Source organism: Eumetopias jubatus, unplaced genomic scaffold, assembly GCF_037043125.1.
Source record: "Eumetopias jubatus isolate StellerSeaLion01/CBP00866 unplaced genomic scaffold, mEumJub1_p1.0 scaffold_6, whole genome shotgun sequence".
Classification (NCBI taxonomy): domain Eukaryota; kingdom Metazoa; phylum Chordata; class Mammalia; order Carnivora; family Otariidae; genus Eumetopias; species Eumetopias jubatus.
The window spans coordinates 58,131,747-58,145,746 of record NW_028274812.1 but is presented as its reverse complement, the minus strand read 5'-3'; positions in this window follow the sequence as shown (position 1 = coordinate 58,145,746).

Genomic DNA, 14,000 nt, shown 5'->3' with positions numbered 1-14,000 from the left:
AATTTTGAATCCAAAATAGCAGGGGTTTTGATTTAGGATACTCCTCCCCCCTTCAAAACTACATTCCTTTTGTTAGAAGCTTGCTGACTTCTCCATCTATGAAGAATTATGAAGGTATGTCCTTTATTTCCTCTTCCCATGTGATATAGTTCCATCTCCTTTATATTTTGCTTTTATTCTGGAACAACTGTTTGTTTCTCTTAAAGCCCAGGTATAGGGATATAAGTCTCAATATAGACTTTATTGGCCTCCTACACTCACCTTGAAAGTGAAGAAGAAAGTAAATAGTAATTACATTCTAACTCATGCCCCCCTTCACTGAAGGTCAGAATAAGAAATTATGACTTTTGAAATGAAAGGGAACTTAAAGAAACATGTGAGTTAGAGTTAAGAGAATGTTTTCTTGCAAATTGGTTTAATCAGAACAGGCTATCCATGTTTCTTTGAATATTCCAATACAGAACAAATTATAGTTATGCTTGTCATGTGCATGAGTTAAACTAAGAAAAAATAGTATAAAAAACAGCAAGTTGAAAACACTAAAAATAGGAATGTATAAAAAATGCTTTAAAACATCAAGTCCTGTGAAGATGTTTTTGCTTCTAACATTGTATGTATGTTGATTTGCTGCCATGGAGGACACAGTTTTAAGATGCAATAGCAAAGTAAAGTTAAAATGGATTAATTTTATTAGTCTGAATTTTGATACAATTAAATGGCAAAACCAAAGAGCTGTCACTTATCCTGGACAGGTAACATTAATTATCTCCTTGAAAACATTTGTAATTCAAGACAACACACTTGCTTCCCAATAAGCATCACAAATTTGGTTAAGGAAAAAAGAAATCTTAGGTATTGGAATCTCAAATTTATAGATGCTAAACATTTCAGCTGCAACTATTTAATACATTTTTTAAAGATTTTAATTTATTTGAGAGAGGGAGAGAGAATGAGAGAGAGAAAGCACGAGAGGGAAGAGGGTCAGAGGGAGAAGCAGACTCCCTGCTAAGCAGGAAGCCTGATACGGGACTCGATCCTGGGACTCCAGGATCATGACCTGAGCCGAAGGCAGTCGCTTAACCAACTGAGCCACCCAGGCGCCCGCAACTATTTAATATTTAAGCAATGTAGTCACTCTTTAATAAAAAAATCTTGCTAGTTATAAATATCAAAAGTCAGATTTATTATCTTCATGTTATTTATAAATTAATTTACTCCAAAATTCTCTTGAAGCTGCTTGTTCTCCTATATCCTCTTACCATGTTGTCTCTTTATTGCTTATTTTTATTTCTATTTCCTAGTAGTCGTAATTAAAGTCTTTTAATGAAACAATTTTCTAAAATTTTATGTTGATAATTCCAATGAATATCAGTTGTAGCAGTTTAGAGGAAAATAATAACAATTCAACATTGCATTTATTATCACCATTAAAACATTTGCCATTCTGCACATATAAACTACATTAACATCAAATTAAATATTTTAATTCAGATCATTTCCATAGTATCCTTAGGCTACCACCCACTATTTGGAAAATATATTTTGGATTTCTGACATTTGTGATCTATTCTCCTCTCCAAAGCAAAAATTGAAGTTCAGTCTTAGCCGATCTATTTTATGCAGGCATATTTGAAAATGCTACAATGAAATTGGAAGCAAATATCACACTGGAATGTTTACAGGCTCAACATGTGAAATATCCTTGGAAAATCATTCAGATACTGCTAGAAGATAATGACTTTGCTATGAAAGTGACTATAAAATTAGTCATAGCAGAGGTTATAGACCATTTGGCAACCATCCTAAAAGGAAAGCGAGGTCAAATATTAAACTGCATGAAGCTAGGAAATCTCACCAATAAACATTTTCAAGGATATGAAAATAAAGTATTAAAATAGACTCCTACTATTGCAATGGCTGAATATTCCAGTACATATTCATAGTAAAAGCCCCATATAAATGCTGAATTGTACCTCCCCACCCCAAATTCATCTGTTGAAACCATAACCTCAATGTGACCGTATTTGGAGATAGGTCCTTTAAGAAATAACTAAGCTTACATGAGGTCATTAGGGTGAAGCTATAATCTTTTAAGTGGTCTTGTAGGAAGACTGAGACATCTCTCTCTCCACCCATGCAGAAAGAAAAGGCTGTGTGAGCACAATGCAAGATGGCAGCCAACTACAAACCAAGAGAACAGGCCGCAGAGGAAACCTATTTGCCAGCACCTTGATCTTGGACTTTCCAGCCTCCAGATCTGTGAGACAATATTTCTGTTGTTTAAGTCACCTCATCTATGGTATTCTGTTATGGCAGCCTGAGAAGAATAATAGAATAAATTATACTAAACTTGAGTTTTAAAAAATTAAACACATTAGTATATAAAACAAAAACAAAAACAAAGCCTTGATTTCCGGCTAGGATAAATATACTCAGAATTTTTGTGCTACCCATTCTAGAAAATTAAACAAATATTGCTTAATGTATTACATGCACTTTGAAAAATATTTCAAACAAATTTTTGCTCTTTTCATTGAAAATATAATGTTGCATGATCTATCTATCTAGAGAGAGATGTTCTGCATCAATGAATCTAGAAAGAAAATGAGAAATTTTCTCTCTCATTAGTAATAAAAATGGCAAAAGGATGAAGAAGCAAGAAATAAAAAAGATTGTTAAGAGTTCTAGAAAGAAACTGAGAGGTATTGTTTCTGGAAATCCAGATTGTGTGGTTCTGACCTGAATGACATTATGAAAACAAGTAGAAAGAAATAAGAATTTGCCATAAGAATTGCCAGATATATCTCATCTCAGGACTAAGGACTCTGTTTTCTTTCTTGCTTCTCTCAGGGTGACTATTCCACTCTACTAGTGAGGCACTGAGGGTGACAGCAGTCCTGATCTCAGCTTGCCCCTCCTGGATTGGAACTCCCATCCTAAGAGTCAGATAGACCAAGAGCAAACAAAGCATGGTGTCCTTGACCTGCCATGTCTAGTTTAGGGCTTCTACCTTACAAGTAGAAGCTGAGTGAAATAAGAAAGCCTAATACATCTCAGCTGCACTTTCCTAAAATAACGCTTCTGCAACATGGGGCTGAGGGTCAGAAGACATACTGGTCACCTGCCCCTCCTACAAGAACCATCCCTGCAGACTGGGAGTTGTGCGGAGATGGGAGCCTCACATTCTTGGCTATGTCTGCCTAGGTAAAGTTTCCATCACACTGAAATGAGGACAGCGCAAATCAAGGAAGGGGCATGCAAGATGGACGTAAGGCAGGAAAAAGTAGAGAATGATTTTTAGTATGTCTGAAACTGTATTGGCAGAGAAAAATTAGCTCAAATATTCAGGTAAGGTAGGTAGGTCTCATGGTTCAGATGAATGCAGGTCCTGTTAACAATATTTGAGCAAGGATGTGACTGACTAAAACTGCCTTCCTACCCAGAATTTTAAAAATATTAATAAAATCCGACTAATTGAATATTATAGTAAGGGAGAATTCTGGGTCGCTAATAGCAGCTAGTAAATAATTTGAGTAAAAGAAAGGCCTTTGACCATTCTAAAATAGAACAGAAAATTTTTCTCGTTCCATAAAAATACTAGCTAGTTTTTTGTATAATCAAATATAATGATCAATCCAAAGGATGGGAGAAGGAACCCTGGACAGGGCTGAAGATAAATTTTAAATGATTTGTTCCAAATGGGTATTTGGATTCAGAATATATTGTATCTAGCGGAAACTATATTGATTTATATGGATTGCCATATGTCTTGCCTCAAAAGATGATGACTTAACTACATACATACTACTATATGGCAGCCCTACATTGTGTTGTTTTCCAGAGGACATTAATTTTTTCTATTTGTTAACTAAATCCCTTATTTACTTTCTTAATGTGATATTCATTCAACAAACATGTATTCACCGCTTAACTAGTGCAAGTGTTATATAGGATAAAAAGATCTGTCTGATATGCATAAAGAAATTTATAAATAACATATTTAGAAAATCTAATAAAGATCCAATATGAGGAGTATTGCCTGGGTACAATTACATGTTTGAAAACAGTAAATACATTCTAAGATATTGAGAGACAGAAAGAAATTAGTTAAGTTGTGATATGTGCTAACAAAAATGGACATGAGTCCCTGTATTTGCATTTTTATCATGTCCTTTTCACCTCAATATCATTTTGAGATAAATTAGGCATGCCACACATGTGCAAGTATTAAGAATTATAATAAAGGTGATATAGGACAGCTAGTTCCCTTTGTAACTATGAGGTGGTGAATGTAGACCTTCAGTTGTTATGGCAACCTTCAATTAATGAAAGTATCATCAAAGTCATCTCTCTACAATATTTAATAAGTTATTTCCATTAAACATGATTGAATGTTCCTTTCTGACACCGTTGAAGTTAAAAGCCATAATTTAAAAACTGAAAATAGATATATCCTCAATTGTTTAATGGAGAAAAATCTTTCAAAAGCTTTTCTTAAAATCAAATTTTTATAAAGACAGCTACAACTATGTTGCTAATAAAATATTAATAGCTTCTACAGAGTTAGGCTTTCATGTAGATTTATGGGTCATTATGGATTTTCCATTAGGCTAGGGGGACAGATTTGATGATGATGATGATAATGTAGCTTACTGACAAAATTATGCCGATATTAGAAGTGTTAATTGACATATAAAATACTAACAGATAATTTTATTTTTATAAAAATAATTCTCTCCAACTCTCAAAGCCCATTAACATTAACAAAAAGTTGAAAATCCAAAGGTTAGTAATAACAATTGATGTAGTGTTAAGAAATATAACTTGAATTTATAATGACTACTATTTACAGAATGACTTTTCATATAATACCTCTAATCCTCAACATATGCAAGATAGACTTTATTAATCCCACCTTATAGATTGGGAAAAATGAGACACCAAGAGCTAAAATTAAAGTATTATTTTAAAGGTCACACAGTGAGTATGTGAATAAGACCAAGTCTGTCTAATGCCAGAATTTGTCCTCTTTCCATCAGACTATCCTCTCTTCCTATGGTCTACAAACTACTATCATAAAGTTCCAGTGTTTTTATTTTACTACCTGATGAATGATACAACTGAACATTTGAGTTTATTAGCTGTAAGCTAATAATGCTTCAAGTTTAAGGCTCAATTCCTAAAATCTCCTTGGAGCACAACCCAGGATGATGTAAAAAGTAACTGGAGCATGATTAGAAAAGAAAATATTCTTTGATTCAGTGATTAGCAATGTGAACCTTGGGAAAGAAACTAAAAGCTACAAGTTGAAATAACAGGATTGTTTAGTGGCACAGATGTAAATAAAGTATAAGAAGAAAGTTCTTGCAAATGATGGCAATTGGGATCTGCCTGGGACTCCCAGAGATTCCAGAGTATCATGCAAGTCCACTCAACCCTTAAAAATTTGCTAAATTTTTAGTTATTTTTTTCTTACATACTTTTTATGGTAACTACTTCTTCCTTCCATGATCTTCCCAAAGTGAAACAGTCTGCATGTCTCTTTCCATACATGGAGAGGCTTGTCATCCCTTGGAATTCAGTTCACGTAGTAAACTTGTGACTTTAGAACTCTGATGGACTAAAAAAATTATGATTTTGAAGGTTTTCTAGTTTTTTTAATCAATTTTAGGTGAGGACTGATGTTCCCTCCTGCCCTTTTAAACCCTAAACAAAAGCAAAACCACTTGATTTCTTGTAAGGAAGCTATGCTCACCACTCTACCACCAATGCACCACTTGATTTCTTACATTGCATTTTTAGTATTCCATCTCTTCAACAGAAGTTCATTAACATACATGAACTAAGGAACTCCTAAAAACCTAATAAATCACACTACATCTTAAGTAGTTAGGTCTAAGAGTTTCAATCAAGAATTATTACATCAAATAGAGGGCAACATAATGGCTTAATCAGAGAAAACCTTAGGAAATAAGATTTTCGGTGGATTTTAAACTTTCAGCTTACAGTATGTTACATTAAATTCTACTATCCTACTGCATAAAGATGGCAGCATGTCCAGACATATTTAGTTAAAATTGAAGTGAGATTTGTTGAATGATTACTATGTCTAAGGAACACTGTATGCTTTATTCTTTTTAATTTTTAGTACAAATAGATTGTTTAGATAATGTAATATATCACTTCTATAGATGTGAAAACTGAAGCAACAAGAATGTAAATACCCCAAATCATATAGCTAGGAAGTTGTGAAGAAAATATTCAAATTCATACATTTTGATTCTACAGATGTTTGTAACACTCTGCTCTACTACAATTGGCAGATAAATCTGTTTCCTGTATATGTGTATGTGTGTGTGTGTATCCATAATATATAATCACATATACAGTCCGTGCCTATAGTCACATATATAATGATATATATTGCTTATCCATATCCATGTATTATAAAATATATCTGTAAAGGAATCTGGAAAGATTAATTTAAAAATTTAACAGTATAAACTTCTGGCTCGTGATACCCTTTTATTACTTTGATAGTAAGAGCAATTATTTCTTCCTAAGCCAATATCCCATTTTCTTTCATCAAAATCCCTTATCATTCAAACTCTCCCAATCTCTTACTTCTCATACCTCTTCTCCATGTCCATCTTCATTCTTTGTGTGTGTGTCTCCTGCTATCTACTGTACCCACCATCAGTGGTCTCTTAAGTGTGGGATTCATCTTAGCTCACTTTATCAAGTGAGCTTTTTTCCAACCCTTTGCTTCTCTGTCTTATAAGTGAGCAAAAGATGTAAGGAAGAAACAAAAGGAGTGGTGGGCAGGAAAGAGACAAATATAAAGACTTAAGAAAGCAAAGATAAATCAGTTATTTAAAATACTTCTCTTTATCAGGGAAAAATTACTTTTGCTAGTAGGAACTTTTTATTCCACAAGAAATGTAGATTATTCAGCTAAAAAGTCAGAAGAGAAGAGTTATCATAAGGATTTATGTGGAGCAATAATGAAAACAAGCTTGGGCTAATTCAATATAAATTTTATGCCCCAAAGAGTATGAGATTAAAGGGTCATTCTAAAATTTGAAGGAATTCTGGAACCTCAGAAATTATAATCTGCCAATGTTCATTCAGGCAATACTGTTCTTAATCTGATCCAGCCATTCTTTTCACATCTATCTCTAGCTTGGTCTTTCTGTTCACTCTTCAACTAACATGTGACTTTACCTCTCTCTACTATATATATGTTATTTACTGTGATGTAACTTATTTAAATTTTTTCTTAATTATTACTTCAGCTAATGTGTGATTGGATTAAGTGACTGCTCTCCTCCAGATAAGATTATTTCATCTTAATTTAATAATTACATCTTCAACAATTCTATTTTCAAATGAGATCACATTCTAAAGCATTGGGTTACTGAGGACTTCAACTTATCTTTTTTGAGGGGGACACAATTTAACCCATAACACCATAGGAGTTTGTACATTATGGCTTCCCATAGAAGGAACCATAGTATTGGTAGGATCAATAAGTGAATCATGTTAATAGTTCATTGTTCATAGCATCATGAAATATTTGCTATGGATTACTTCAATAAAACTGGACTTCCCATAAGCCTTAATTTATACCATCATTCTTCTTGGTATAATTAAAAATGTAATTCCAGGATTTTTAAAATTATTTAATAAAATGGGGCCTTTTACATACTTATTTTTTAAGTGCATCTTTTCGATCGGCGTTGGGCAACCTTCCTTATATACACTAATTTTACTTAATTATCAAAATGAGCCTATAACTACATAATCTTATTTCCCTTGTTTTGATATATTTACCCATTAAGTAACTGATAAACAGTGGGGCAAGATTTAGAACACATATTTTTTATTCTATTGCTCATGATTCCTTTTGTCTGATGAATTCTTACTTCTCTTTTAAAATCTAAATTAATGTTTGTATCTTGTTTGTAGCTAGCTTCAACTTTAATAACCAGAGTCCATTGCTCTGAGAAACAGTATGTATCAGTGCTACAAGAATTGGTGTCCATGTCAGATAAATTTGTGTTTTAGTTCCATATTCAACCACTTAATAATTTTGCAATATTAGACAAATTACATAATCTTTCTGAATGTAGACTTTCTAGTTTGTAAAATAGAAATAAAATCTCATAGAATTAAACAGAGATTTGCAAGTGCTAATCAAAGTGTCTGTATGGAGAAAATACAAAATACATAAGAGTTCTTCTTCTTATTGTTGTTATTATTATTCCCTGTCCATGCATTATGAATTATACATAACTTATCAATGTCATTATAATCTTATTTACATGATTTTCATTCCCAAAGAACAAGTTGAGTGTTAAATGGTCTGGAAAATAATCAATAAGTTGAGCCCAGTATAATGAAAGTTAATTTTAATAGTTATTAATGTATGTCACTCAGATTCAAATTCCGCCATGAATTACAACTATCTCAAAACATGATTGCAAATTTTGCAGTAACTTGAGCCATCTTGCTACAAATGTCTTAATATAAATTAGTGATCAAAAGCAAATCCATTATATAGTATATAAAATACACAAATATACATATGTAGAGATATTCATTATATATATAAAGCCATTTGAAAGTATATAATAGAAAAATACTAATTTTTAAATTTTTGCTATATTCTAGTTTCTATGTAAGCTGTTACTAATATAGGAATTAAAAATGTTTTACTGCCAATTTAAATAGATTTTATTTTTTTCACTTTTAGAATGAAAATAAAAGATTTTACATCAATTTCAAATACCTGTGGTACAAGAGGCAAGCACCACATCCAATGTCATTATTGGATAATATTGAGATTATTAAGAGCAGAGTCTGGGAAATTTTGCCACAGCCTCATGGAATGGTAGCATAGGAATGTTTCCATGACATCACTCTAACCACTCTTTCAAAATATACTTGTAGATGTTCATATTCTGTGATGAGAAAATATAATAACATTTTTACCTTGAAAGGTTGTTTAAAAATTGTCACTCTTATCCATTTCCACTATTATCACCTGAAATTTTTTTAAAAACTTTACACTGGGGCACGTGGGTGGCTCAGTCGTCAAGCGTCTGCCTTCGGCTCAGGTCATGATCCCAGGTTCCGGACTCGAGTCACACATCGGGCTCCCTGCTCCCCGGGGGGCCTGCTTCTCTCTCTCCCACTTCCCCGGCTTGTGTTCCCTCTCTCGCTGTGTCTCTGTCAAATAAATAAAATCTTAAAAAAAAAAAAAAACTTTACATTAAAATAAATATTCTTTAATAATAAATATATAGGCACTTCTACAAAAAACTGTGCTTAATATGGGTTCATTTTTGCAGCTAATAATAAATAGATTACACATAATTCTAGTTATTTCTGATAGCTCTAAATGTTATTATTCAAGCAATAAGTGTTATTCCAGAGCCTAAATTAGGACTTGAAACCTATAATCCAATTATTGGAGAGATGTTTTTTCCAGTTACAATTTCAGTGTTATATTTGTTAATATTCTGCCCTATCATCAAATTTTAACTGATCAGGCATTCTGTTTAAAAATCTAAATTAAGATTGTTTCAAAAAATAGCAATATAGAAAGATCCTGAACTCACCAAATCCCATGGAAAAACCACATCTACAGTACATAAGGAAAAATTCTCCCTGAAAAAGACTAGAAAACTAGCTAAATAGCTATCAGGCTTCATGTTTACCACATATCTAGAGGCTACAAAGTTTCTCTTAGCGTATGCAGGCTGAGGGATGCCATCACTGTGCTCTCTCTTGGCCTTGCTGCAGCTCACCAGTACCCCCCCAAAAGGAGCTTATATACTTGTCAAGAGCTGCAATTTTTGCATCTATTGCCCAGGGGTTACTTTCAGATTACCTGGTCTGGAGGACGAGCAGAGTTTATGATCCCACAGGACTCTATACATTTGTACACTTTAAAAGATTTAGCCTGAAGTTCTGGCTTCCAATTAGCCTGAAATGAGATGCTAACTGAAATCCTTCTCTTTAGAACACTGACAAGTCTTGGCACACCTTCAACAATTAGGGCCCAACAAAAATAAATCAGGCTACTTAGACAATCATGAAGGTTTGGGAGACAACACAGAGCTAGGGCAGTCTTGAATAATAAATTCCATCTCCTACATGAGGGCATTCCTTCATGACTGGAAGACATAACTGTTTCATTTCCTACATAAAAACAAGCATAGAGTCAAACAAAATGAAAAAACAAAACAAAACAAACAAACAAAAAACACAGAGGAACATATGCCAAACAAAAGAACAAGATAAAACCTCAGAAAGAAAATACCTTCATGGAACAGAAATAAGTAATTTACCTAAGCAAGAGTTCAATGAAATAGTCATAAAGATGTTCACTGAACTCGGGAGAAAAATGGATGAGCATAGTGAGAACTTCAACAAAAAGAGATATAAAATATAAGCAAATGCCAAACGGAGGTCACATAGCTGAAGAATACACTAATTGAATTGAAAAATACAGTACAGGGGTTCAACAGGAGACTGAATGAAGCAGAAAAGAAAGATCAGTGGTCCAGAACACAGAGCAGTGGAACTCACCCAAACAGAGCAGGAAAAAAAGAGAGAGAGAATATTAAAAAGTGAAGATAGCTTAAGGCACCTTTAGAACATCATCAAGTGGAATAGCATTCTCATTATAGGGATCCCAGGATGAGGAGAGAGATAAAAGGGGCAGAAAACTTGTTTGAAGAAATAATGATGGAAAATTTTCCTAAGCTGAGGAAGGAAACAGATATCCAGATTAGGAGGCCCAGAGAATTTCAATTAAGATGAACACTAAGAGATCCACACTGAGACTCATTAGAATTAAAATGTCAAAAGCTAAAATAAAGAGGGAATCTTAAAAGCAGCAAGAGAAAAACAATGTGTTACATACAAGGGAACCCCTTTTAGACAGATGTTTCAGCAGAAACTTTTGCAGGTCAGAGAGGAGTGGAATGGTATATTCAAAGTTCTGAAAGGAAAAAAAATCCACCAAGAATCCCTGGCAAGGTTATCATTCAGAATTGAATGAGGGATAACTAGTTTTCCAGAAAACCAAAAGTTAAAGGATTTTATTGCCACTAAGCCTGTTTTATGGAAAATGTTAAATATTCCATGTTCATGGATTAAATGAATTAATATTGTTAAAATGTTCATGCTATTGAAAACAATCTACAGAATCAATGCAATCCCTATCAAAATTCAAAGGGCATTTTTCACAGAACCAGAACAAACAATTCTGAAATTTGTATGGAACCATAAAAGACCCCAAGTAGCCAAAGCAATCTTGAGAAAGAACAAAGCTGGAGACATCACACTTCCTGATTTCAAAGTGTATTACAAAGTGATAATACTCAAAACAGTATGGTACTGGCATAAAAACAGACACACAAATTAATGGAACAGAATAGAGACCCCAGAAATAGATGTACACATATATGGTCAATTAATTTATGACAAAGGAGCCAAAAATACACAATGAGGAAAGGACAGTATTTCAATAAATGGTTTTGGGAAAACTGGACAGCCACATGCAAAAGAATGAAACTACAATACTATCTTATACCATACATAAACACTAAATCAAGATGGATTAAAGACTGAAAGTACGCCCTGAAACCATAAACCTCTTAGAAGAAAACATAGGCAGTAATCTCCTTGACATTGGTTTTGACGATGATTTTTTAGATCTGATTCCAAAAGCAAAAGTACAAAAGCAAAAATCAACAGGTGAGACTACATCAAACTAAAAATTTCTGCTGAACAAAGGAAGCCATCAATAAAATGAAAATGTAGTCTACTAGATGGGAAAAAGTATTTGCAAATCATATATCTGATACAGGGGCTGGGGGGAGGTTAATATCCAAAATATATAAAGAACTTATACAAATCATAACAAAAATACACATAATCTAATCCCACTTTCTAAATTTAGTTGGGAGTAATGGGTGAGCGCAGAACAGTAAGAGATTATATTAGTTTCCTAAGATTGCCATAAGGAAGAACCACATGTTAGGTGGCTAAAACAACAGAAATTTATTTTTACTACAGTTCTAGAGGCCAAAATCGAGGTTTTGGCAGAACTAGTTCCTTCTGAGGACTATTTTGTTCCATGCCTTTCTCCTACCTTCTGATAGCCTTGGGTATTCCTTGGTTTATAGATGACAATCTTCTTGTATGTTTTTATCATCTTTCTTGTATGACTCTTTTTCTTGAAGAGCATTCTTTATATGAGGACACCAGTGACACAAACTAGGGGTCCATCTACTTTAATATGGTCTAATCTTAACTAATTCCTTTTTGTTTTAATTTAGATTTTATTTATTTATTTGACAGAGATTGAGAGAGAGCACAAGCAGGGGGAGTGGCAGGCAGAGGGAGAAGCAGCCTCCCACTGAGCAGGGAGCCTGATGTGGGCTTGATCCAAGGACCCTGGGATCATGACCCGAGCCAAAGGCAGACATGTAACCGACTAAGCCACCCAGGTGCCCCTTAACTAATTCTTTATGCAATATTTCCAAGGTCCTGGTGGTTAGAACTTCAACATATAAATTTGACTCACACAATTCAATCCATAACAGGAATCTGATTTCATTTCAGGTGATATTTTCTAATCAAATGTTGCAATTAATAAAGCTGATATTTTCATCCTTATATACCCTCTTTGACTATTTTACAAATTATATCACAACCTGTAGAGGTAGAAGGGAAGGGATTAATATCCACAGCACCAACCATAGATAACTAAGTTCATGAAGATCTGAAGACCTGCAATTGTTCAAGTCCAACAAGCACTACCATGGTTTTAGCATATCTGATATTTCAAACTTTGTATAAAATTGATAGTTTCATTACATCAAATGTGGCTGTTAGAAAAAGGGTGTTTATAAAATTGGTAATGGGGCTTGTTTTCAAATAGATGCTCTATTCAAATGCATCTTCAGTAAACATTATTATTTCTCCCAGTGGGAGGAACCTGTTGGCAGTTTCTTTGTATTCAGTAAAGATGCCTTCCAAATGCCAGAAGTATGGCTGATTTGTTCTCTGTGCAGTAAAAATTTACCTTTCAATGACAAACACTTTGGCCACCATTTTCCAATTGTTTTGAAAATTCATCACCTCACTTTTTTTTTATTGTGTACTGCACTAGCCTACTACTATTCCTACTAAAATGAGAAATAAAAGATGCTGCTTATTGTACTTTTCGTAGTACTTTGTTAAGTATCAGATTTGAAATGCGATGATGATTTGAAATAGATATATTTTAACATGGAAACATTTGTCTTCAACTTGTTTCCTTGTAACAAAAATATTATATATTTTAACTGTCCTTTCAATGTTTATTACAATTTTCATATTGTCTTATATTGTCTGCTAACTTAATATGGTATAATATAATAATATCTTCAGGTCTTTCCTTAATTCTAAAATGTGCATTTTTAGCATTTTTAAGTTTCTTCTATGAGGATGGATCTTATAATTGATACAGAATTGCTCTTAATCTCAGGAAACAAACTGAGGGTTGCTGGAGTGGTGGGGGCTGGGAGGGATGGTGCGGCTGGGTGATAGACATTGGGGAGGGTATGTGAGTATGTGCTATGGTGAGCTCTGTGAACTGTGCAAGACTGTTGAATCACAGATCTGTACTTCTGAAACAAATAATGCAATATATGTTAAGAAAAAAAAAGAGGAGGAAGATAGCAGGAGGGGAAGAATGAAGGGGAGTAAGTCAGAGGGGGAGAGGAACCATTAGAGACGATGGACTCTGAAAAACAAACAGGGTTCCGGGGGGGGAGTGGGGGATGGGTTAGCCTGGTGATGGGTATTAGAGAGGGCACAGTCTGCGTGGTGCACTGGGTGTTATGCACAAACAATGAATCATGGAACACTACATCAAAACTAATGATGTAATGTATGGTGATTAACATAACAAAAAAATAAAAAAATAAAAATAATTGATA